This window comes from Mobula hypostoma, chromosome 2 (assembly GCF_963921235.1).
Source record: "Mobula hypostoma chromosome 2, sMobHyp1.1, whole genome shotgun sequence".
Lineage (NCBI taxonomy): Eukaryota > Metazoa > Chordata > Chondrichthyes > Myliobatiformes > Myliobatidae > Mobula > Mobula hypostoma.
Window position 1 is genome coordinate 49,738,377 of NC_086098.1, and position 27,991 is coordinate 49,766,367.

Genomic DNA, 27,991 nt, shown 5'->3' on the forward strand with positions numbered 1-27,991 from the left:
CAGCTTGCCTCTTCTTCCTCTCCCTTCTGAGCCAGCAGAGCCAGACTCTGTGCCAGAGACCTCACCACTGTGGCTTCCTCTGGGAGGTTATTTCACCCCCAACGGTATCCAAGGTGGTATACCTGTTGTTGAGGGGAATGGCTACAGAGGTCTTCTGCACTGGCTGCCTATTCCCTTTCCCTCTCCTGATGGTCACCCAGTTACCTGTGTCTTCAAACTTGAGTTTAACTACCTCCCTGCATGTCCTATCAACCCTCGGCCTCCTGAATGATCCGGAGTTCATCCAGTTCCAACTCCAACTTAACAACATGGTCTGTTAGAAGCTGAACAGGATGCACTTCTTGCAGATGTAGTCATCAGGGACACCAGTGGTCTCCCTACACTCCACAATCCTGCAAGTGGAGCATCCCAGTATGCTGTCTGGTATCCCCACTGTTTTAAATGTGCAATAGGGAATAAAGAAAGAATAAATCACAAAAAAGTCTATCTTGGCCTAGCCTCGATGAACCAAAGCCTCAACTCCCCACTCTAAAACTGGCCCACTCACACAATGGCTGCTCCAATTTTACAATTTCTTTTGTTATTATTATTTCCTGTTGACTTTTTTTAAACTTCCCTTCCCTTTTGCATTTGCACAGATTGTGTTTTTTTTTGCACATTGGTTGTGATCTATCCTGCTGGGTGTGGCTTTTCATTAATTCTATCGTGTTTCTTGTACTTACTATGATTACTCACAAGAAAGTGAATCTCAAGGCTGTATATGGTAACATACATGCACCTTGATAAAAATTTACTTTGCTCTTTGAACTCTCTGACCAGAAGGTTAGAGGGTGGCAAATGTTATTTCTTTGTTCAAGAAAGGGAGTAGGAGTAACTCTAGGAACCACAGACCAGTGAGTCTAATGCCTACAGGGGAGGATTCTTAGATAATTTTCAAACATTTGGAGAAAGGAATTATTAGGGACAGTCAACATGGCTTTATAAAGGGCAGATTTTGTCTCACAGGCCCGATTGAATTCTTTGGGGAATTTGACAAAGCAAATTGATGAAGGGAGAGCAGTGTGCATGGTGTATATTGATGGTCAGAGAGAGGGTAAAACCTCTTAGTAAGGCACTTGAAAAGCTTCTTCATTCAGAAAGTCAGGAGGCATGGGACCAGGTAAATTTGGCTGCGTGAATTCGGAATTAGCTTCCTCACAGAAGAAATAAGAAGGTGGTAGCAGATGGAGCATATTCTGACAGGAGATCAGTTACCAGTCATATTCCACTGTGGTCTATTCTTGGGTTTCTGCTCTGTGATTTTTATAAACAACTTACGTGAGGAAGTGGAAGGGTGTGTTAGTAAGCTTGCAGGTGGCATGAGGGCTGGTTATGTGATGGGTAATGTAGAAGATTGTCCTAGGTTATAGTGGTGCAGAGCTGGGCTGAGATGTGGCTGAAGTAATTCACAATGGAAGGTCCACCTTGAAAGCAGAATACAGGGTTAATGACAGGATGGTTAACTGCTTGGAAGAACAGAGGGATCTTGGGGGTCCACATCCATAGATCCCTCAAAGTTGCAGCACATGTTGATAGTTTGGTTAAGCAGGAAACACATACAAAATTCTGGAAGAACTCCGCAGCCTAGGCAGCATCTATGGAAAACAGTACAGTCAACGTTTCGGGCCAAGACTCTTCATCAGCACCGGAGACAAAAAGATGAGGAGTAGATTTAAAAGACAGGGGAAAAGCAGAGAGAACCACCTGGTGATGGGTGAAAATAGGAGAGGGAGAGGTGAAGTAAAGAGCTGGGAGGTCGATTGGTGAAAGAGATACAGGGCTGGAGAAGAGGGAATCTGATCGGAGAGGACTGAAGGCCTTGGAAGGAAGAAAAGGGGAGAGGAAAAGCAGAGAGGCGGAAGGAAGAAAAGGGGAGAGGAAAAGCAGAGCGAGGTAATGGGCAGGCAAGGAGATACGGTGAGAGAGGGAAAAGGAGATTGGGAATGGTAAAAGAGAGGGGGGGGGCATTACCAGAAGTTTGAGAAATCAACGTTCATGCCATCAGGTTGGAGGCTATATAAATGGAGTATAAAGTGCTGTACTTCCAGCCTGAGTGTGGCCTCATTGCGACTGTAGAGGAGGCGATGAATAGACATATTGGAATGGGAATGGGAAGTAGAATTAAAATGGGTGGCCACTGGGAGATCCTACTTCTCCTGGTGGATGGAGTATAGGTGCTCAGCAAAGCGGTCTCCCAATCAGGATGCTGCCTGGATTAGCGAGAATGAAAGAATGAGAGGTGACTTGATAAAGGCATTCGACATAAGAGGCATAGGTAGAGTGGACAGCCAGAGATTTTTCCCAGAGCAGAAATGGGTAAGATGAGGGGGCATATTTTTACTTCGGAGGAAAGTATTGACATAACTTTAGAGATAGTTATTTTGTTTTTACAGGGAGTGGTAAGTATGTGAAACCTGCACTGCCATGGAAGGTGGTAAAATCAGGGACATTAGGGACATTTAAGAGTCTTTTAGATAGGTACATGGATGAAAGGAAAACGGAGGGCTATGTGGGAAGGAAGGGTTCCATTGACCATTTATCTTAGACAAGGTTAACAGGTCAGCACAATATTTTGGCCCAGAGGACCTGTACTTTGCTGTACTGTCTATGTAAGGAATTAGATATTTAAGCAAAAGATAATGAACATTTTGGTGCTGGAGAAAGACAACTGAAATATTTGGATTGACGTTTTGAAGACGCAATGCACAGGCACAGTGTGCTAGTGATACAGTATCTGATTCTGCAGAATAATTGCTGCCAGTCCAAAATTAGCATCTAAATATTAAAAAAATAAAAGCTAATCAATCATCAAATGATTCCATTAATAGAATGGTTTGCTGCTCGGTTTCAATGTATCTCATAAATTTCATAAAGTTAAATCTTTATTAACAGGCACCTCAATGTAACAGATTTGTCCTGTTATTTAATTGTATCAAATTGCTCGCTCTGCCATTGGAGAAAGAACACAAATTTGATGCTGGTGCCTGTGGATCAAAAATGTCAGGTTGTTTTTCTGGGCTTAAGTTATGAAACAGAATCTTTATTTATCCATTTTGGCAGTGACAAAGATGCCATTACATCACCCAAGTGTGTGTAGAAATACTTTCCCAATATTTTTCATTACTTATCATCTTTTTGCTATTTGTGGTATTTTACTGTGTTTAAAATCATTCACACATTCAACATTTATAAATACTCTTCAGTCAGTTTGCTTGGATATACTGATGGAGAAGCCAGTGACCCAGTAGATGAAAATAAGTGCTGGGCTTCAAGTATATTGTTTCCTGCAGTTCTGTCAAATCCACTGTCAGCTGCTTAATTGATTGAAGGTGTTGCTAGAGTGAAGCAGACCAGCTTATGATCTTCCCCTAGCACCACATTATTTTACAGTTTACAAGGTGCATAGAGATGTGGCAAGCCACTTGGTGAAATGACTCCAGCTTTTGATTAGCACTGCACAAAAATGCTTTTTATGAAAAGCAATTTTTGCAGATGTAGTTTTACGGTTTTAAGGAATATACCATATCTTTCCGTATTGGACTAGAAGTCTTGCATACCATTATTTGTAGTTTCTGTCTAAAGTGTATGCGTGTCTATCCTTCTCTCTGAAGTGAATCTCCATGTGACAGGATGTGACTAGCAGCTGCTTCCAGTTTATTCACTCAGTCACGAGGTGTGAACTTTGAACTTTGTCGGCAGGACCATCACTTGGCATCTATCCTTGATCTTTCAGATGCCAATTAAAAGCAATGGATATGGAGTCAGATGTAGTCCGGATTAGGTAAAAATGGCACCTTTTCTTTCCTGAGAGATATTAGTGAGTCAGGTGGTGTTTTTAATGACCCATGGCTAGAAAATTTAGCTTTTGATTTAATGACAAATCTAAATACCTCCTTTGGTGTGGGGTGACATTAGAATTCATGATGTTCAATCAAAACCGGAGGTCTCATCTTAACCACCGTGCTCATGTATCCTGCATGTTAATATACCCTACCAGTATAAATGTTTAAATTCTGAGTAACTCAAGGACTGCACAGGTGCATGTAGGTAGGGCTCCTATTACACTGACAGGATAATTAAACACCAGAATGGAAATACACTTACTCAGTGTATTACTCAGAAAATGTGAAAATACAAGAAGGAAAAATCAGATCTAGTGCTTTTAGGATTTTCTTTATGATGCTAAGAAAGTTAGGTGGAGTACTTTAGAATTACTTATAAGCATAAGACATAGGAGCAGAATTAGGCCATTTGGCCCATTGACCCTGCTCTGCCAGTCAACCACGGCTGATCCCTTTTTCCCCTCATCAGTCCTACTCCCCGGCCTTCTCCCCGTAACCTTTGATGCCGTGTCCAATCAAAAACCTATGAATCTCTGCTTTAAATACACCCAATGACCTGGCCCCTGCAGCTGCCTTTGGTAACAAATTCTACAAATTCACCATCATCTGGCTGAAGAAATTTCTCCACGTCTGTTTTAAATGGTCGTACCTCTATCCTGAGGCTGTGCCCTCATCCTAGACTCCCCCACCATGGGAAGCATCCTTTCCACATCTGCTTTGTCTAAGCCATTCAATATTCAGGAGGTTTCAATGAGACCCCCTCTCATGCTCCCAAATTCCAGCAAGTACAGTCCCAGAGCCATCAAACATTATTCATATTATAACACTTTCACTCCTGGAATCACTCCTGTGAACTTCCTCCGAACCCTCTCCAATGCCACACAACTCCTCTTAGATAAGGATCCCAAAACTGTTCACATTACTCAAGGTGAGGCCTCACCAGTGCCTTATAAAACATCAGTATCACTTCCCTGCTCTTGCATTCTAGACCTTTTGAAATAAGGGCTAACCTTGTATTTGCCTTCCTCACCATGAACTATATCTGCAAGTTAACATTTAGGGTATTCTGCACAAGGACTCCCAAGTCCCTTTGCTTCTCATTTTGGATTTCCTCCTCATTTTGAAAATAGTCTGCACATTTATTTCTTCCACCAAAGTGCATGACCATGCATCTTCCAACATTGTATTTCATTTGTCACTTTCTTGCCCATTCTCCTAATCTGTCCAAGTCCTTTTGCAGTCTTCCTGTTTCCTTAACACTACCTGCCCCCTCACCAATTTTCATATCATCTGCAAACCTGTCATCAAAGCCATCTATTAAATCATCTAAATCATTGATATACAGCATAACAAGCAGTCCCAACACCAACCCCTGTGGAACATCACTGGAGGCCAACAAGAAAAGGATCCTTTTATTCCCACTCACTGCCAGCTAATGCTCTGACCATCCTAGTAACTTTCCTGTTGCACCTTGGGCTCTCAACTTGGTAAGCCGCCTCATGTGTGGCCCCTTGTCAAAGATCTGAAAATCCAAATATACAATGTCTACTGCATCCCCTTCATCTATCCTACTTGTAACCTCCTCAAGGAATTCCATAAGACCATAAGATATAGAAGCAGAAGTAGGCCATTTGGCCCATCAAGTCTGCTCCACTATTCAATCATGGGCTGATCCAATTCTTCCAGTCATCCCCACCCCCTTACCTTCTCCCAATACCCTTTGATGCCTTGGATAATCAGGAATCTATCTAACTGTGCCTTAAACACACCCAGTGACTAGGCCTCCACAACCACTCATGGCAACAATTTCCACAGGTTTACCACCCTTTTGACTAAAGTAATTTTTCGCATCTTTGTTCTAAATGGACATCTTTCAATCCTGAAGTCGTGCCCTCTTGCCCTAGAATCCCCTACCATGGGATATAATTTTGTTATATCTAATCTGCTCAGGCCTTTTAACATTTGGGATGTTTCTATGAGATGCCCCCTCATTCTCCTGAACTCCAGGGAATACAGCCCAAGAGCTGTCAGACGTTCCTCATACGGTAACCCTTTCATTCCTGGAATCATTCTTGTGAATCTTTTCTGATCCCTCTCCAATGTCAGTATTTTCTTTCTGAAATAAGGAGCCCAAAACTGCACACAATACTTCAAGTGTGGTCTCACATGTGCCTTATAGAGCCTCAACATCATATCCCTGCTCTTATATTCTATACCTCTAGAAATGATTGCCAACATTGCATTTGCCTTCTTCACCACCGACTCAACCTGGAGGTTAACCTTCAGGGTATCTTGCACAAGGACTCCCAAGTCCCTTTGCATTTTGAATTCTCTCCCAATCTAAATATTGGTCTGCCCGTTTATTTCTTCCACCAAAGTGTATGACCATACACTTTCAAGCATTATATTTCATTTGCCACTTCTTTGCCCATTCCTCTAAACTATCTAATTCTCTCTGCAGGCCCTCTGTTTCCTCAACACTACCTGCTCCTCCGCCTACCTTTGTATCATTGGCAAATTTAGCCACAAATCCATTAATCCCATAGTTCACATCATTGACATACATCATAAAAAGCAGCGGTCCCAACACCGACTCCTGTGGAACTCCACTGGTAAGTGGGAGCCAGCCAGAATAGGATCCCTTTATTCCCACTCTCTGTTTTCTGCCCATCAGCCAATGCTCCACCCATGCTAGTAACTGCCCTGTAATTCCATGGGCTCCTATCTTGCTAAGCAGCGTCATGTGTGGCACCTTGTTAAAGGCCTTCTGAAAATCCAAGTAGACCACATCTACTGCATCTCCTTTGCCTACCCTGCATGTAATTTCCTCAAAAACTGCATTTGGTTTCTTAGGCAGGATCTTTCTTTCAGGAAATCATGGTGGCTTTGGCCTATCTTGTCAAGCGCCTCCAAGTACACCGTAATCTCATCCCTAACAATCGATTCCAAGAACTTCCCAAAAACTGATGCCAGGTTAACAGGTCTATAGTTTCCTTTCTGCTGCCTCCCGCCTTTCTTAAATAGCAGAGTAACATCTGCAATTTTCCAGTCATCAGGTACAATGCTAGAATCTATTGATTCTTGAAAGATCATTGTTAATGCCTGTGCAATCTCTCCAGCTACCTCCTTCAGAACCCGAGGGTGCATTCCATCAGGTCCATCCAGGAGATTTATCCACCCTCGGACCATTAAGCTTCCTGAGCACCTTCTGAGTCATAATTTTCATTGCACAAACTTCACTTCCCTGACAGTCGGTATACTGCATAAGTCTTCCACTGTGAAGACTGATGCAAAATACACATTCAGTTCCTCTGCTGTCTCTGCGTCTCTCCTTACAGTATCTCCAGCGTCATTTTCTATTAGTGCTATATCTACCCTCAACTCTCTTTTAATCTTTATATACTTAAAAAAGCTTTTAGTATCTTCTTTGATATTAGTCGCCAGATTCCTTCATAATTCATCTTTTCCTTCCTCATGTTCTTCTTAGTTTCCTTCTGAAAGTTTTTAAAAGATTCCCAATCCTCTATCTTCCCTCTAGCTCTGACTTCCCTGTATGCCCTCTCTTTTGCTTTTACTTTGGCTCTGACTGTAATTTCTATCTCCTACTGTAATTTGTAATCCACGTCCTGGCTGCTGTTTGGAGGCCTGTATACATCTGCCATTAGGGTCATTTTACCCTTGCTGTTTCTTAACTCAACCCATAGAGACGCTATACCTTCCGATCCTATGTCATCCCTTTCTAATGATTTAATATTATTTTTTATCCCCTGGGCCACACCACCCCTTCTGTCTACTAACCTATCTTTCCGATACACTGTATATCCTTGGATGTTCAGCTCCCAATGGCAACCATCCCTTAGCCAAGCTTCAGAGATGGCCACAACGTCATATTTGCCAATCTGTAGCTGAATTTCATGATCGTCCATTTTATTTCTTATGCTGCATTAAAACAAGTTCATCAGGCAAGACCTTCCCTTAAGGAAACCATACTGACTGTGTCTCATCTTGGGACACCTGGGGGACGATGAGCCGTCGCAACACCTGATCGTGAGGATCCATTATTGCCATGTATTTGAAGATATAATGCAGGAGGTGATAGGTACCAAGAATCTACAATATCAAAGACAAAGGATTCACATCTTCAGAGACCTCCCATCCACAGTGGCTAAACGACGTGCGGCTTTCACACCGGTCAGGAGGTTACTGCGGGATAGACCTGAAGTCAAGTTTGGCCTCATCTATCCCGCAAAGCTACGAGTGACAATTAATGGAACCGAGGTGGTGTTTACAGATCCAGAAGAAGCTCGCTGGTATGCTGAATGTCATTTGGGAAATGCAGAGAAGTGACTGTGCACAGTGAGCAGAAACCCCTTACAGAATGAAGATGCCCCAAGTAAAACTCCGCGGTAGGAAATTGTGAACATTTTGAACATTAATGAGGCCCTGCCTCTAATCCCTATAGAAAACAGAACTCTGAGTTATATTTGGATTGTACTATGTCGGATTAAGGCCCTATGAGTGCACAGATAGTAATAAGAGTTGGTCTAAACTGGTGTTGTATGAGGAGTATGTTGTTAATGGTGCTAGACTTTCTGGTGCTAGAGTAAGTTGTAGTTTTGAGAATCACTCTTTAACATCTTGATAATCTCTGTTTGCTAGTTTTTCTTGTTTTTTTTTTCATTCTGATGCCAGATTTGGCTTTGTGACCATCTCTATAACTGGGGAGCTACAAAATTGGTTCAGAGAAGTGTTAAAGCTCAAGAAGTTATTTCTAGAGTTTTGACTAGGTGTATTTGTGTATGGTGATATGGATTTTCTTGTTGGTTATTTCGAGCTTTCAAGGATGGTGGGGGTTGTGGGGGGAGGGAGGGATAGGGCTAAGGGAATGCTGTTTAGGGTCCATTCATTTCTAATGACCGATAGATTTACAAGGTCCAGAAAAGATCAAAAACATTATCATACAGATGTTAAATACTGAGATGGTAGGAGGTCAGGGGACAAGAAATTGCATTACTTTTTGTTCCTGGAATGTAAATGGGATTAATGAGCCAGTGAAAAGGGGTAAAGTGCTATCTCACCTATAATTGCTACAGGCCGACGAGATCTTCCTGCAGGAAACACATTTGAAGAATGAAGCTCACTGTAAAATTAGGGGCAAGTGGATAGGCCAAATATATTCCTCAAAGTTTCCAATGAAATCTAGGGGTGTGGCAATAATAATTTGCAGAAATATTCCATTTCGTCACCTAACAACAATAGCGGACAAGGACGGGAGATATGTTATAGTTACTGGGGAAATACAATCTATGCCAGTTACCTTACTGAGTATCTACAGACCAAACTGGGATGACCTGGAATTTTTTAGATGAGTTCTAGGATTGATACCAAAGGTCTCCAGCACTAACCTGATTATTGGAGGGGATTTTAAGTTTGTTCTGGATACATATTTAGACAGATCTTCCAATCAGAGGGCATTTACCATCAAAGGCAAGTAACCTGCTGAAAACATATAGACACTATGAATCTGTGTGAAATATGGAGACTATTCAACCCAACAGGGAGAGAGTATTCATTCCACTCTCTGAGTTCATAATATATATACTGTACTAGGATTGACTATTTCCTCCTTGATGGCAAAATACTGCCACAAGTCGATAACATAAGATATCATAATATTGTCATCTCAGACCACAGCATGCTACTTTTTCACTGGAGCTGGGTGAATCGATGCAAATACATAGAAATTGGAGGTTTAATCCTCAGCTACTTACAAATCCAAAATTTTGTGAATACTTAGAATCGCAAATTTTATTGTTTTTTGAGACAAATGATAATAGTGAAACACCCCCAGGACTATTATGGGAAACATTTAAAGCTTATGTTAGAGGATGTGTAATTTCCTTTCAGTCTTCCCTAAAGAAACGTAGTAGAGCAGAACAAATATAACAAGAAGAACAAATACGTAAACTAGACACGGAGAATGCGCAACAACCATCCGCAGAAAAATACAACAGAATTTCATCATTAAAATACAAACTTAGCCAAGTACTCTCAGGAAGGATGTGCAGAACGTTTATGTTTACAAACCAGGATTTCTTTGAACTTGGTGATAGACCGCACAAATTGCTGGCAAGACAGCTACGCAAATTGGAAAGTGATTGGGCCATTCATAAAATTAAATCAGACATGGGCACTCTGTTGGTGTAACACAAAGACATTAATCAAAGATTCCATCAGTATTATGAAAAATTATATGCATCTCAATCTAATGTACCAACAGGGAGCGTGCATACATTTCTGGACACTTGTTGGCTACCTTCACTCAATCTGATGGAGCGTCAGGCTTTGGAAGCAGAGATTACAAATGACAAAATAGTAAGAACAATAAGATCCCTGAAAAATGGCAAGAGTCCAGGTTCGGATGGAATAGGTAATAAGTTTTATGAGAAGTTTAGTGACTTGTTAGCACCTTGTATGGTAAGGATGTATAGAAAGTCGTTTGAAACTGGCAGGTTACCCCAAACCCTGAACAAGGCCATTATCACGCTTATTCCGAAAAAGGACGAAGACCCAGAGGAGGTAGGATCTTATAGGCCGATTTCACTGCTAGATTCGGATCAGAAAATTTTGGCTAAAATGCTGGCAAGGAGACTCAATCAGCAGATACATAAATTGGCACACTCAGATCAAACTGGGTTTATCCCTAAAAGAAATTCTTTCCATAACATCAGGCACCTTCTTAATATAATGCATTCCCCAAGATATCCTAAGGAAGACCTTATAATATTAAGTTTAGAACTGAGAAAGCATTCGACCAAGTGGAATGGCAATACCTCTATGAGATTTTGAAAAAATTTGGGATAGGAGATAAATTTATAACTTGGATTAAGCTACTGTACAGTAACCCTGGTGCTAAAATACTAACTAATCAGACCCTTTTGGAACCATTCAGTTTGCACAGGGGCACAAGACAGGGCTGTGCATTAAGTCCCTTACCGTGTGTGTTGGTCCTGGAACCACTTGCAGAGACTATACGTTCTCACCCTGAAATCTATGGGTACAATACAGAATATACTATCAACAAATTTTCCCTTTATGCGGACGACGTTTTATTGTTTGTAACGAAACCATATATTAATATTCCAGTTTTGCTGGAAATAGTCAATTTATTTGGCACTTTCTCAGGGTATAAGATTAATTGGGGTAAAAGTAAATTATTCCCTGTCCAAGTAGAAGAACAGGAGGGGCTTAAACAATTTCTATTCAAAATAACCCTTGAGAAGTTTACTTACCTTGGAATTGCAATAACCAAAAAGTATAGTTCTTTATTTGAAGCGAATTTTACCTCTCTAATTGAAAAGATTAAAAAGAAAATAGAATTTTGGAAGACACTCCCAATTTCTTTAGTGAGTAGAGTAAATGCAGTCAAGCTGATCTTCCTTCCCCAACTGCTCTGTCTATTTCAGAACCTACCCCTCTATCTTACCAAAACCTTTTTTAAAGGATTAGATTCGATAATCCTACCTTTCATATGGAATTATATAGCCCAGCGGTCCCCAACCACCAGGCCGCGAGGAAACGATATGATCTGGTGATAGGAGTCAGCTGCACCTTTCCTCATTCCCTGTCACGGCCACTGTTGAGCCATTATGCATTCGAGGTCATGACCCGCGTGTCATCCGTGTCAGCGCGGGAAGGAGATCAACTCCTCGAGTTTGTAAATGATGGCGGGCTGAGAAGTATGTTTGACATAACATCTCTGCCGGCATTCCGGATCAAAGTCAAGGCTGAATATCCTCAGATAGCTACGGAAGCACTGAAAACATTGCTTCCATTTCCAACATATCTCTGCGATGAATGCAACGAAAACTAAATTGTGGAATAGACTGGACATAAGGAACCCTGTTCGAATATCGCTGTCTCCCGTCACCCCTCGATGTTGCAGGGAAACAAGTATTCAGCCCAGGGCTCCCACTGATTCAGCGATATTGGTGCGTTGTAATGATTTTATATGTTCATACGAGGAAAATATGCGCTGTATGTTTGATATCCAAACGTTACTTAAAATGTTATGATGCTATTATAAGTGACATATAACCATATAACAATTACAGCACGGAAACAGGCGATCTCGGCCCTTCTAGTCCGTGCCGAAAGCTACTCTCACCTAGTCCCACCGACTTGCACTCAGCCCATAACCCTCCATTCCTTTCCTGTCCATATACCTATCCAATTTAACTTTAAATAATATCGAACCTGCCTCTACCACTTCTACTGGAAGTTCTTTCAACACTTCAAGCTCCCCTGTCTCCCCTGATGATCACTGTATTCATGCGAGGAAAATAAGCGCTGTGTGTTTAATATTAAATTCGTTAGATAAACCCTTTTAGAAACGAAATTGAGTGTATTATCCACTTATTACCAATATTCCGGTCGTGATTAACACCCACCGACCCACCGAACAGAATCGCCAAAAACGGTTTGCAGAGAATAATATCGGCGGGTACACGCATACGCGGGTTACGCATGTGCACTGGTGCCCGCGCAAGGCTTCATGGTCATTGTAGTCTTTCTCGGGATAAATGCTACTCTTGTCCGTTGGCAACCCTACCACCCGCCCGCCCCCCCCCCCCCGCGATCGGCCGGTCCGCAAGAATATTGTCAATATTAAACTGGTCCGCAGCGCAAAAAAGGTTGGGGATATAGCCCATCGAATTAGGAAAGAACATCTCTGCAAGAATAAGACTAGTGGGGGGCTGGCACTACCCAACTTTATTTTTTTATTACTGGGCTGCTAACGTCAGCCATTTAGCATACCGGATAGATGATACAGTTGTACTTCCTGGATGGTTGGAGATGGAGCGTGAAGATTGCCTACCATATTCCATAGGGGCAATCATTATGTCCCCTATTCGGTTAGATAAAGGCTATTATAGAGGCAATCCCATGATCTATAGCACCATACAGATGTGGAGACAAATGGGGAAGCATTTGAAACTCAGAACACTATCTTTTCTCATACCTATATCAGTGAACCCCTCCTTTATCCTCTCATGTATAGATGGGACCTTTGATGCATGGCGAGAATTGGGGATGCGCAGCATTGGAGACTTATACATACAAGGGATTTTTGCGTTTTGGCAGCTCCAGGCCAAATTCGGTTTGCAAAAGAGTCATCTTTTCAGGTATCTTCAGCTAAGACACTATATAAGATCACATATTTCTGGTTTTGAGACGGCAGAACATGATAAATTAGATAATCATTTAAGATCATGTTTAAGGACAGAACACATCATTGCCTACCTGTATGATGCCATACAAAACAATCGTCATACAACAATGGATAATATTAAAAAAGAGTGGGAAAAGGAGTTGGGTACAGAGATAGAGGAGGTTATATGGAATGAGGCTTTGGAGTATGTTAACTCCTATCAATGGCAGGCATTGTTTAATACAATTTAAAATCCTACATAGACTACATTATTCAAACGCAAGGATTCATAAAATATTCCCAGTTGGTGTCCCCAATGTGTGAGAAATGCAAGTTCTCAGAGGCAAATTTGTTACATGGTTATGCTTTACGTCCCAGGATACAAGTATTTGAGGTCCTATTGAAGGTACTAAAGGTTCAGATAATACCAGACCCCATTTTAATAATTTTTAGAACTTCTGCGAGGTTAAATAAATTCCAGGCTACCCAGCAACAACTCCTGACCTATGGCATACCAAATGGAAAGAAACTCACACTGATATTCTGGAAAAAGGAGGAAGCTCCATCACTCAGACAATGGCTGGCTGCATTAATGGTTACTCTGCATCTAGAGAGGGTAAGATACATTATCAAGGACAGACTCAAGGAATGTGAAAAAATCTGGCAGCCATTACTGTTGTATTTAGAAGAGACCAAAATCTGAACTGAGTGTGGGGGGCAGTAGGACCTAAACAGCACATATGGGAGGGGTGAGGGGAGGGTAGGGCTGGGAAGGGGAAAGGAGACCGGGTGGTAGGGTTTCCTTTGCCTTTTGCTATACATACATTCATTTGATTTTCATTGTGTTGTTATAAGAAAGAAAAGGAAAAAGAAGCATTGTACTTTAGGACATTGTCGGTTGTGGTTAAGCTGATGTTGCTTCACAATAAAAACATTTGAAACAATTGACCCCAACATCTTCCCCACCACTTAGTTCAGGCCAATTGGTCTATAATTTCCTCTCTGCTGCCTCCTTCCTTTTTAAAAGAGTGCAGTGACATTTGCAATTTTCCATTCCTCCAGAACCATACTAGAGGCCAGTGATTATTGAAAGATCAGTACTAAAGCCTCCACAATTTCTACCACTATCTCTTTCAGATCCCGAGGGTGCAGTTTATCTGGTCCCGGTGACTTACAAGCCCTTAGGTCTTACAGCTTTTTGAACACCTTCTTTCTTGTAATAGTAAATGCACTCACTTCTCTTCCCTCACATACTTCAACAACTGGCACACAGCTTGTGCTTTCCACAGTGAAGACTGGTGCAAAATATTCATTTGGTTCATCTGCCATCATTGTTATTAATTCTCTGGCCTCATTTTCCAGCAGTCCTATATCCACTCACCTCTCTTTTTTATATAATTGAAAAAGCTTTTTCTATCCACCTTAATATTGTTTGCTAGCTTGCTTTCATATTTCATCTTTTCCATCCTAATGATTCTTTTAGTTGTTTGTGTAGGTTTTTGAAAGTTCTCCTATGTTTTGTCTTCTGGCTAATTTTTTTCTTTGTTGTATGTATTCCCTTTTGCTTTCATATTAGATTTCCCTTGTCAGACATGGCTGTACTATTTTACCATTTTAGTATTTCTTTGATTTTGGAATACATCTATCCTGCGTTTTCCTCATTTTTCCCAGAAACACACCATTGCTTCTCTGCTGACAACCCTGCCATCATCGCCTTCCAATTTTCTTTTGCCAACTCCTCTCTCACACCACTGTAATTTCCTTTTCTCCACTGAAATACTGCTACATCAGTCTTTACTTTCTCCCCATCAAATTTCAAGTTGAACTCAATCATATTGTGATCACTTCCTCCTCAGGGTTCCCAGTCGCCTCCAGTTCATTACCTAACACTTAATCCAGTATAGATCCCCTAGTAGGCTCAACAACAAACTGCTTTAAAAAGCCATCTCGTAGGCATTCAACAAATTCACTCTCTTGAGATCCATTACGCACCTGATTTTCCCCAATCTACCTGCATGTTAAAATCTCCTATGGCTATCATAACATTGCCCTTTGACTAGCATTTTATGTTTCCCATTGCAATCTGTAGTCCAAATCCCAGCTACTGTTTGGAGGCCTGTATTTAATTGTCATTAAGGTCCTTTTACGCTTGTAGTTTCCTAACTCAACCCACAAGGATTCAACATCTTCTGATCCTATGTCACATCCTTCTACGGATTTGATGCCATTCTTTACCAGCAGAACCACGTGATTCCCTCTGCCTACCAATACAATATTCCTCCGATACAATGTGTAACCTTAGATATTCGACTCCCAATTACAACCATCCATCAGCCATGATTCCATGATGACCACAACATTAGATCCAGCAATCTGTAAAAGTGCAACAAGATCACCCACCTTATTTCTTATCCTCCGTGCATTGAGATATAACACTGATTACTGTATTTGCTACTCTTTTGGATTCTGCATCGCTCATGCACTGATACTCTCCCTGCTGGCTGAAAATTTGTCCTGTCATCTACCTGTCCTTCCTGATAGTCTGAATGCACACTACCTTTGTTTTTTTTTTACTGTCTGTCCTATCCTGAGTCCCTTCACTTCAGTCCCATTCCCTTGCCAAATTAGCTTAAACCCTCCCAAGCAGCTTTAATAGATTTGTCCGTGAGAATATTGGTCCCCCTCGGGTTCAGGTGCAACACACCACTCTGATGCAGGTCATCCCTTCCCCCAGAAGAGATCCCAATGATCCAAGAGTCCGAAGACCTGTCCCCTGCAGCAGCTTCTCAGCCACACATTTATCTGCCAGATCATCCTGTTTCTACCCTCACTGGCGCGTGACACAGGCAGCGATCCAGAAATCACATCCCCGGAGTTTCCGCTTCTCAGCTTTCTGCCTAGCACTCCAAATTCTCTCATCAGAACCTCTTTGCTTTTTCCTCCTATGTCGTTGGTACCAATATGTACCAAGACATCTGGCTGCTCTCCCTCCCCCTCCAAAGTGCTGTGGACGAATTCAGAGATGTCTCTAACCCTGGCATATGGGAGGCAACGTACCATCTGGGTGTCTCTTCACATTCACAGAATCTGTTGTTTGTTCCTCTGATCTATAGGGGTAGTGATAGTCCTGTATCACTCCCACTCCCCCTATCACCTGCTTTTCCTTTTGCACTACGAACCCATGCTCAGTCCCAGTATCCTGGTCTCTGTGTCATTTCCCTAGGAGGTCATCTCCCACAACAGTACACTTACCATTGAGTGGAATGGCCACAAGGGTCCTCTGCGCTAACTGCCTATACACTGACCTATTTCTTCTCCTGACAGTCATTCAGCTAGCTTCCTCCTGCAGCTTAGGGGTGACTACTTCCCTACAAATTCGATTGACAGTCTCCTCAATCTCCTGTACAAGCCGGAGGTCATCCAGCTGCTGCTCCAGATCCCTAATATGGCCTTCAAGGAGCTGCAGCGGGATGCACTTCACGCAGATGTAGTTCCCTGGGAGACTCTGTGTCTTCCAGGACTCCAACATCCGATATGAAAAACATGCAATGGCAATTCAAACTATCCCTGACATAGTAAGAAAAAAAGCAAAACTTAACCAAAACTTACCCAGAGCCAATGTCAAAGCCTCCAAGCCTGACACTCCCATTCTCACTACTGGCCCACTCCCAACAACGGCCGCTCCGCTTGTCTTGTCTTTCTTTCTTTCTTTCTTTCTTTATTGATCTTTTTTTGATTTAATAGGAACATAAATACAAACAAGAGAAGAATTATCTCAAATATATATATATATCAATAACAATACAAACCGAGATTAAGATAGACATCATCAAAATCATACATATTGCTAAGCTAGTATAAAATATATGATAAAAAAAAGAAAACAGCAATTCTCCTCTTATCAGTTCATGAAGAGGAAAGAAAAAGCTTTGAATTTTAAGTGAAGAAAAAAAAACTAAACTATATATAGAAAAAGTAACAAAAAAAGGGACTGGGCAGTCCAAGTTCTGTCTGCACTTTTATTTACTCCTCTCTGTGCTGCTCCAGCTATTGGAATGACACAGAAAGCCCATGAAGCGCTCCTTGTAAACAAAAGCCGCCGGCCTGCGAGAAACCTCCTCGCTGTTCTCTGCTCCCACCGCTGATCGGGCTGCCAGAATGACATTCTGTCCTGAGCACCCATTTCCAAAATACAGGCTTTCCCAAAAAACATGTACCTGTTATACCAGCTGACTGCCAGTGTGGTGATATTTGAACCATTTTATCCTAACAGGCTAAAAGCTGGCAAACTGCCTCTGGATGCACGATTTGAGTGGGTAGCTGAGTGGTGTAAGTACAATTGACCTTTAAAATGGACCGGAATTTCCTGTAATCCCATTGGCTCATCACTGGAAGTCTTGGATTTGACTCCTGAACAACCTCATTATAATTCATTCTTTGACCGAGTGTGTATAAATCTGTGCTCCTAACATAACTTTCTCAGCTTCAGTTGCATTCTGGCAAAACTGACCAAAATTTATTTCAAAACTAATACATCACTCCAGAGAGGATTTGTTCAAGTCTGCCTCCAGGTGGGATCTAATGACAGCATACACAACAGAAGCATTCTAGTCTTTTTGAAGTAAAAGCTGACATTTCGTTAGCCTTTCAATTCTTCCTCTCTACTATTTTCTTATGATGCCTTGTGTCTGCTCCTTCACATTTCGCAGCTTCTCAGCAATTGTACAGTATTTCCTTCGTTCCAAATCAGCAGACTTCATACCTCCCCCACATGAGCTCCATCTGTCACAATTCTGTCCACTCACTTTTACAGATTTCTGCTTCCACCTAAACTCCTTACTATGCAATTTGCATGTGACAGGGGCCACACCCTGGTACACTGCAGGCTTAACCAGGTGAGGGTAGCTGGTGGGCCTCATACACCTGTTAAATAGGGACATGCCTGTCCTAGCATGTGAAGTCAACTCTGGCGGACTAGAGAAAGAAAATAGCAGTGAGATCCAACCACCAGGAAATCAGTTCTGCAAGGCTTTGTAGAGAGCAAGGGATGTGCGTGACAAGGCACAGAGAAAGTCATGGTCATCCACTGCAACCAAGGAACGCCCCGGTTTGTGACAACTATTTGCACCAGTGGACCCAAACTTTGGAGATCAAGAGAGTGGAACTACCCCAGTGCAATAGCTTTTCCACTTTAAAACTCTCCTGTACAGGTCTCTTGTCAATGGACAATCAACAGATATATGACCTGCAGCTCCTTCGTCATAGTCATAAATCAGTAACCTGATATGACAAAAGAATGGAAAATGTATTTTTTCTGCTTGACAGTGTAATAAGGTTTAATACCTAAAAGTGCTGCTTCAGAAGGAGCAGTCAATGTCTGTAAATATCAATGTCACTAAGGACAAAGATTTGAAACCTCTTTTTGGGAGCACAGTGTAAGGGACAGGAAAGTTGAACTGGTTAGCACAAAGTTACATTAACAAAATGATTTGAAACAATATTAGGACACTGAGTACAGTTCAATATTTTCTTCAATTGAAACAAAATTAAGGTTAGGAACATTTTGTATCTCAAACTTATGAAAGAAAGTACAATATGTCCTCTGATCTGGGTTACATTGAGGTTTTGTACAATCCTTTGTAGGTTTCTGCATCACCAGCGACAGCTGAATATTTGATTTTGGAAGTGAAATCTGTTTTGAGCACAATTATACATTTTCTGCTATTAGTTTATAAACTGGATTTGAGTAAAGATTCATTTCTTCAAAATTCCCATCCATGACCTCCCCACTAGCTGATCAATGCAAACACAAAATATAGCATGATTTATATCAGCTTCTGTCTTGCTATGGACATGAATCTCTTGAAGCAATTGCTTACCTGAAGAGCACAAAGCTAACTTGACACAAGAGCCACTAAGCACGAGGAATTCTGCAGATGCTGGAAATTCAAGCAACACACAACAAAGTTGCTGGTGAACGCAGCAGGCCAGGCAGCATCTCGAGGAAGAGGTACAGTTGACGTTTCGGGCCGAGACCCTTCGTCAGGACTAACTGAAGGAAGAGATAGTAAGAGATTTGAAAGTGGGAGGGGGAGGGGGAATCCAAAATGATAAGAGAAGACAGGAGGGGGAGGGATGGAGCCAAGAGCTGGACAGGTGATTGGCAAAAGGGCTATGAGAGGATTATGGGACAGCAGGCCCAGGGAGAAGGAAAAGGTAGGTGGGGGGGGAACCCAGAGGATGGGCAAGGGGTATAGTTAGAGGGACAGAGGGAGAAAAAGGAGAGAGAGAGAAAGAATGTGCATATATAAATAAATAACGGATGGGGTACGAGGGGGAGGTGGGGCATTAACAGAAGTTAGAGAAGTCAATGTTCATGCCATCAGGTTGGAGGCTACCCAGACGGAATATAAGGTATTGTTCCTCCAACCTGAGTGTGGCTTCATCTTTACAGTAGAGGAGGCCGTGGATAGACATATCAGAATGGGAATGGGATGTGGAATTAAACACATTTTAATTCCACATCCCATTCCCATTCTGATATGTCTATCCACGGCCTCCTCTACTGTAAAGATGAAGCCACACTCAGGTTGGAGGAACAACACCTTATATTCTTTCTGGGTAGCCTCCAACCTGATGGCATGAAAACTGACTTCTCAAACTTCCACGAGTGCCCCACCTACCCCATCCATTATTTATTTATATACACACATTATTTTTCTCTCTCTCCTTTTTCTCCCTCTGTCTCTCTGACTATACCCCTTGCCCATCCTCTGGGTTCCCCCCCACCTTTTCCTTCTCCCTGGGCCTCCTGTCCCATGATCCTCTCATATCCCTTTTGCCAATCACTTGTCCAGCTCTTGGCTCCATCCCTCCCCCTCCTGTCTTCTCCTATCATTTTGGATCTCCCCTCCCCCTCCCACTTTCAAATCTCTTACTAGGTCTTCCTTCAGTTGGTCCTGATGAAGGGTCTCGGCCCGAAACATCGACTGTACCTCTTCCTAGAGAGGCTACATGGCCTACTGCATTCACCAGCAACTTTGATGTGTGTTACAAGAGCCATTAAGACTTGGTTCCATTCTTTATCTCTAGTGTTTGATGGTATTGGGTTTGTCTAAACTCAAGCGAAGATCTCAGACCCTATTGGATGCAAAGAGCCACAAGTACTCTCACTAGAGGGAGATTATAGATAACTACCCAAACTTCAAAAGACTAGTTCACTTCCCTATTTATTCTCTATGAAGACTTTAGCTATCAATACCCTCTATTCAAGTGGTGGGTCCATTCTCCCTACCAAGGAGAAGGTAGTTCCAGCTAACAATGTAGTTTAAGCACAGTTCATTTATTTTCAGTGATACTTGTTTAAATTCAAACAATATTCTTAAAACACATTTAAAACTTAGAGGATTTCTCTTATAAAACATTTCCAAATTACAAACCATTTCTAAAATGCTAAGCACTTCTAAAACACAAATGGTTTCCAAAAAAAACAGATGCAATTGCTATGAACAATAAAGACATAACAACAATGCGGATGAACAAATCATCCATCACAGAAATCAAAGTCAGAGGAATGGATTCTAATTTATCCCACGTTTCTTTCATACTTTTTGATGCTCCTTACCCCATTGCTAATAAGCATGAACTGCTCTTTGCATTTATACCCTTTGTCTGTTACTTGGGTGACTATGACACATATATATGATAGTTCCTCAGAACCCATTTGACACAAACTGTCTCAAAGCTATTAGGAAGCACAGTTTCAGCTACCTACCATTAGTACTGTAAAGCTAACGTCATTGAGTACATACACCTTCCAATGATGAACAAATCAGTTACTTGAAATGCCAAATGATATTATCCACCTGGTCTGAAGGCTTCCTTAAATTAAGCTGTTTTGTCAGTTTGTCTGTTTGAAACAAGCCAAATTAAATACCCGATTGTCTTGTACTCCACCTCTCAATCAGTTAGCTTCATGGTATGAACCACCAAGTCTGAGGCTTGTTTGCAAAGCTGTTCTATATACACTGCTTGTTTTAATTTCAAAAATGATTACTGTTTTTCATTTACATTTTAAGAACTGAAGATTGACTCCGATTTTTGATCAGAAGCTAATCAAGTGTTTGATCTTGACAAGTGCTAGCTGTTGTGTCTGGAAGCGAGCTTGGCACTTGACTCAAAAAGCTAATATCCACCACATAACTCCTGGCAGTTGTGGATAGTTAACTATCAAATACTGCTGCTACAGCAAGAATATGGTACTTTCCAGACCTTCTATAGGTGTTTTAATCAATGGGATTAAGGTGCCAGATGATTTAGTGCAAACCAAATCCTGTAGGATTTTGTGCAATATAACTGGCTTAGGATACATAGAGCAGAGCAAGCCAAAGTTAAAGAACCATACAGAATGGGAATGGGGCATTCGACCCATCACATTCACACTGACCAGTGGGTACTCATCTGTATTAATCCCTTTTTCCAACACTTGACCCATAGCAGACTAGGCCTAAGCAATACAAGTGCATATCTAGACTCTTCTTAAATACCGCCAGCAACTGTGCTTCACCACCTTCTCAGGCAGTGTATTACCGGTACTCACACTTCTCAGGCAGTGTATTACAAATACTCACCCTTCTCAGGCAGTGTATTACAGGTACTCACCCTTCTCAGGCAGTGTATTACAGGTACTCACCCTTCTCAGGCAGTGTATTACAGGTACTCACCCTTCTCAGGCAGAGTGTTACAGGTACCCACCATTCTCAGGCAGTGTATTACAGTTACTCACCCTTCTCAGGCAGTGTATTACAGGTACTCACACTTCTCAGGCAGAGTGTTACAGGTACCCACCATTCTCAGGCAGTGTATTACAGGTACTCACCCTTCTCAGGCGGTGTATTACAGGTACTCACCCTTCTCAGGCAGTGTATTACAGGTACTCACCCTTCTCAGGCAGAGTGTTACAGGTACCCACCATTCTCAGGCAGTGTATTACAGGTACTCACCCTTCTCAGGCAGTGTATTACAGGTACTCACCCTTCTCAGGCAGAGTGTTACAGGTACTCACCCTTCTCAGGCAGTGTATTACAGGTACTCACACTTCTCAGGCAGAGTGTTACAGGTACTCACCCTTCTCAGGCAGTGTATTACAGGTACTCACCCTTCTCAGGCAGAGTGTTACAGGTACTCACCCTTCTCGGGCAGTGTAATACAGGTACTCACCCTTCTCAGGCAGTGTATTACAGGTACTCACCCTTCTCAGGCAGTGTATTACAGGTACTCACCCTTCTCAGGCAGAGTGTTACAGGTACCCACCATTCTCAGGCAGTGTATTACAGGTACTCACCCTCCTCAGGCAGTGTTTTACAGGTACTCACCCTTCTCAGGCAGAGTGTTACAGGTACTCACCATTCTCGGGGTAAAAAACGACCCCCTCAGGCCCTATCTAAATCTCTTACTTCCTACTCTAATTTTATGCACTCTAATTTTATCTACCTTTGATATGGGGAAAAGTTCCCTACAGTTTCCCTTATCTATCCTTCTCATAATATTGAATACCTCAGCCATGTCCCCCCAAAGCTCCTCCTCTCAAGTCTCTCTTTATAACTAAAACAGACATCCTAGGCACAATCCGAGTGACTTTCCTCTGTATCCTCTCTCGCATTCTCACATCTTACCGAGAGGGCGGTGACCAGAATTACACACAAGTACCCCAGCTGAGGTCTGGCCAATGTTTTAGAAAATTGGAGCAAAAACCTCTCTGCTCTTGTATTCAATGCCCTGATTAATAAAGACCAATATCCCACATGCCTTCTTAACCATGTTTTATACCTACTCTGCCCCGTTCAAGGGTCTTAGAACTTGTACATCAATATTCCTTTGTTCCTCAATACTCCCTGGAACTCTACCATTTGTGGTGTATATGCAAATCTCATTATTATCTCATATTTATCTGGATTAAAATCCATCTGCCATGTCTGAGACGTTTCACTAGTGCATTGCTGCTAGAAGGATTCAAGATGCATTTATTATCAAAGTACGTATGCAGTGTACAACCCTGATATTTGTCTTCCCACAGACAGCCATGAAACAAAGAAAATCGTCAACCTCTCCCCCCCCGAAAAGCAAAGGAGAACAAGTTGTGCAAACGGCAACAAAAATAAAGAGAGAAAGCAGAGAATATAAACACAAAATCAAATGGCATCTCAGCTCAGTGTTCAATATCTGCAGGCCGCCCTGATTCAGAAATCGCCCAAAAATTACAACAACATAAAAAAGGAACAAACAGAAAATAGAACACATCATAACATTAATTAGAGTCCAATCTGCTAACTGCATCAATTAAATCTGCTCTGGCACCATCCACCAACAGCATCCAGGAAGATAGAGATCATTTGAATGAAAGGATGAGGGGTGGAGAAGGGGAGGGGGTAGTACAGGGGGGGCAGGATGAGGGGTGTTGGATGGGGGTGGTGCCTGACGGGGGGTGTAGGACAAGGAGATGTAGGACGGTGGGGGGGTAGGACAGGGGGGGCAGGACGGGGAGGGGCAGGATGAGGTGGGGGTGTAGGACAGGTGGGTGTTAGCCGGGGGACAGGATAAGGTGGGCATGTAGGACAAGGGGTGTTAGATGGGGGTTGTAGAGTGGGAGTGTAGGATGCGGGGTGTAGGACAGGGGAACAGGATGGGGATGCAGGATGAGGTGGGGGTGTAGGACAGGTGTTAGATGGGCTGGTGTAGGACGGGGAGTGTAGGATCAGGGTTTGGATGGGGGAGCAGGGCGGGGAGTGATTGTAGGACAGAAGAGTTGTAGGATGGCGGGGGGGGGGTGTTGTAGTATGGGGGGAGGGTAGAAGAAGGGGAAGAGGAATCCTTCTCCAGCACAATAAGTTAGAGGCTGGAAGACAGCAATGAACACACACCTATCTCCACTGCTAGAAAATGGAAGAGGAGGAGCAGAAAGGAGGCCTTTCAGCAGATTACCATATCATACCATAGGGTATTAATGGAGACCATAAAAATGTCAAAAAGTATCTGCAGTAAATCAAATTGCTATGCCTTTAAACAACTCCCGGAACTTATAAACTAGAAAGCTTCCCACCATGGATCAGAACTGAAGAAGCCTCTCGGATGAGTGATGTAACATCTTCTAGACAACACAGCAAGTCCAGTTGCCTTGATTTACTACTGCTTGACCCGGATGACTGAGAACCTTCAGAGACATACCTGCAGTAAGGGACACTTGGTCCCTTAAGGTTGACCTGCCACTGAATGTGATCATGACTGGTCTCCCCCAAGCATCTTTTCCTCTTCATTCCCAAAGCCCCACTGGCCTCAATTTCCTGGTCTTTCAATAATTGATGTACTTCCTTTTTGAATATCGTCAAGGATGTAGTCTTTGAATTCAGTAAGGGAGGTATCTGTGCTTCAGTAGAATGTTTCCTATTAGTAAATAATAACACAACTCAATAGTTTGTCATTTTCAGTGCCTGCAAAACTCTAATTGTAGGATGCTGGTTATCATTAGCTCCATAGTTTTTTCTCTGCGGATGCTGTTTGATTTGTTCAGTATTTCTGGATTACTTTTGATATTTCAAATGTCTACTGTTTTCTGCATCTTATGTTTCTAACATTGTGTCCCCACCCACTCTGCCTCTTCTCTCGGTCTACTTATGTCCCCTCAAGACAGATCAGCGATGATTTACAAGCATCCATTCGCCTCTCATAAATGACATCAAAAACAGTTGTGCCACCATGAAAACACAAATCTGCACCTTTTCACAGGTATTCCCTTACTGTCACAATAGTACAACCGTGGCTGACAAGTGAGGTCAAAGCTATTGTGAAAGAAAAAGCAAAAATTAGTGGGAAGATAGAGGATTGGGAAGTTTTTAAAAACCTACAGAGAGCAACTAAAAATGTCATTAGAAGGGGTAAGATGAAATATGAAAGCAAGCTAGCAAATAATATCAAAGTGGATTGTAAAAGTTTTTTCAAGTATGTTAAAAATAAAAGAGAAATGAGAGAAGATATAGGACTGCTAGAAAACGAGGCAGGATAAATAATAACAAGGGACAAGGAGATAGCTGATGAACTAAATGAGTATTTTGCCTCAGTCTTCACTGTGCATTATGCCTAATGTTGTAGTGTGTGAAGGAAGACGAGTGGGTGCAGTTACCCTTACAAGAGAGAAGGTGCTCAAAAAGCTGAAAGACCTAAGGGTACATCAGTCACCCAGATCAGAGGAACTGCACACTAGTGTTCTGGAAGAGGTAGTGTTAGAGATTGTGGTGGCATTAGAAGTGATCTTTCAAAAATCATTGGACTTTGGCATGGTGCCAGAGGACTGGGAAATAGCAAATGTTACTCCACTCTTTCAGAAAGGAGGAAGGCAACAGAAAGGAAATTATAGACCAGTTAGCTTGACCTCAGTGGGTGGGAAGATGTTAGAGTCAATTATCAGGGATAAGGTGTTAGAGTATTTGGTTACACAGGACAAGATAGTACAAAGCCAGCATAGTTTCCTTTAAGGAAAATCCTGCCTGACAAACTTGTTGGAATTCTTTGAGGAGATTACAAGTAGGATAGATAAAGGGGATGTAGTGGATGTTGTATATCTGGACTTTCAGACGGCCTTTAACAAGGTGCTGAGGCTCCTTACTAAGTTAAGAGCTCAGGGTATTACAGGAAAGGTACTAACATGCTTAGAGCATTGGCTGATTGGTAGGAGGCAGCAAATGGGAATAAAAGGGTCTTTTTCTGGTTGGCTGCCAGTGACTAGTGGTGTTCCACAGGGGTTGGTGTTGGGACCACTTCTTTTTATGCTCAATATAAATGATTTGGATGATGGAATAGATGGCTTTATTGCCAAGTTTGCAGATGATATGAAGATTGGTGGAGGGTCAGGTGGTTTTGAGGAAACAAGTGGGATGCAGAAGGACTTAGACAGATTAGGAGAAAGGGGCAAGAAAGTGGCAAATGAAACACAATGTTGGAAAATGCATGGTCATGCACTTTGTCGTAGAAATAAATGTGCGGACTATTTTCTAAAGGGGAGAAAATCCAGGAATCTGAGAAGCAGAGGGGCTTGGGAATCATTGTGCGGAACACCCTGAAGATTAACTTGCAGGTTGAGTCGGTGGTGAGGAAGGAAAATGGCATATTAGCATTCATTTCAAGAGGTCTAGAATACAAGAGCAGGGATGTGATGCTGAGGCTTTATAAGGCATTGGTGAGGCCTCACCTTGAGTATTGTGAACAGTTTTGGGTCCCTCATCTTAGAAAAGATGTGCTGGCATTAGAGAGGATCCAGAGGAGGTTCACAATGATGATTCTAGGAATGAAAGGGATTCTAGGAATGAGGAATTTGATGGCTCTGGGTCTGTACTCACTGGAATTCAGAATGATGAGTGGGGATCTCATTGAAACCTTTCGCATGTTGAAAGGCCTAGACAGAGTAGGTGTGGAAAGGATGTTTCCTTGGTGGGAGAGTCTAGGACAAGAGGGCGTAGCTTCAGAATAGAGAGGCACCCTTCCAAAACAGAGATGTGGAGAAATTTCTTTAGCCAAAGGGTGGTGAATTTGTGGAATTTGTTGCCACATGCAGCTGTAGAGGCCAGGTCGTTGGGTGTATCTAAGGCAAAGATTAATAGGATCTTGATTGGGTATGGCATCAAAGGTTATGGGGAGCAGTTCGGGAACTGGGGTGAGGAGGAGATAGAAAAAAGGATCAGCCATGATTGAATGGCAGAGCAGACTTGGTGGGCCAGAAGGCCTATTTCTGCTCCAATGTCTTATGGTCTTATGGTCACCTTTCTCTGCAACTTGGATTAAGCTAATTTTCTCTTTTTCTTCACTTGTTCTCAGGAAAGGTTATCTGCCCAAAACATTCCCCTCTACAAAGATGCTGCCTGACCTGCTGAGTTTCTCCAACATTTTCTGTCCTCATCCTTTCTAGTAGGTGAAGGCTAACTTTAAGCAGGTGGGTCATTCTCACAAAATGAATCTCTTAATTAGGCAATGAGATAAAAAAAATAAACAAAATAAACCATAAAAATAGACTAATATTGATAATGTACTAAAATCAATAATGACCTTCTGCTATGAAATTGCCACATTATATAGATTGATCAAAAGATGTGAGATTGAGATCTTTATTTCTAGTTTCAGAATTTATCCAATTTAGCCCAATCTCAGCAAGAAATTCTCAAATAAATATTTAATTCAAAAATTGACATATTTAATTAGAATGTAATTTAAAAGTATTATTTTAACACATAGAACATACTTTCTAATGAACAGAATCCATGACAGAATGCAAAGCTTATAATTGACTAAGGATGGTAAAAGTCTTCATAATACTTACAACCATGGGCTCACATACTCAGTTCTACTCAGGTTGATATAATAATTTTTAAAATATGGATATAGAACCCCAACTTCAAAGCAGCACTTGCCAATATTAATGAGCTGATCTGAAGCAAGAATTTATGACATTACTTTATTTTCAATTATAATAAAGATTCTAAGCCAGGAAAATAACATACAAAATATTTTGTAAACTTGTACAGCTCATGTCTAAAAAGAGTATTTCTGCATTTTAGAAATTTCTCAGTGGTTACTGGATACCATCGTGTGTATTTTTAAATGCACTTAATCAATAGAAAGCATCAAGTCACAGTTTTGTTTACAAATGAGCCTCATGACCCCTTCACCGTGAAACAATAACATTATTACCAAGCATAAGTTAATTAGAATTTTCCTTGCACCATACAATTTTTGTAGTAAGGAGAACTGAACTTTCGAGGCACAGGGGAACTGAAAAACAGTTGCATACTTCCATAACTAATTAGTCCAATGAAGCAAGAAACAACACAAAAACAAGTAAATATTGATTAGAGGG

The 27,991-nt window shown here is 41.8% G+C and overlaps 1 long non-coding RNA gene across 1 annotated transcript in view; it reads right to left on the reverse strand.

Annotated features, from left to right (window-relative positions):
- LOC134358673 (uncharacterized) overlaps positions 1-12,378 on the reverse strand; it is a 131,003-nt gene extending 118,625 nt beyond the window's left edge. Inside the window, exons 1-2 of the long non-coding RNA XR_010020919.1 lie at positions 12,304-12,378; positions 10,878-10,932 (exon numbers count right to left, since the gene is read on the reverse strand). This is a non-coding gene — a long non-coding RNA (uncharacterized LOC134358673). The remainder of the gene's footprint in view (positions 1-10,877; positions 10,933-12,303) is intronic.
- Positions 12,379-27,991: the final 15,613 nt, after the last annotated feature.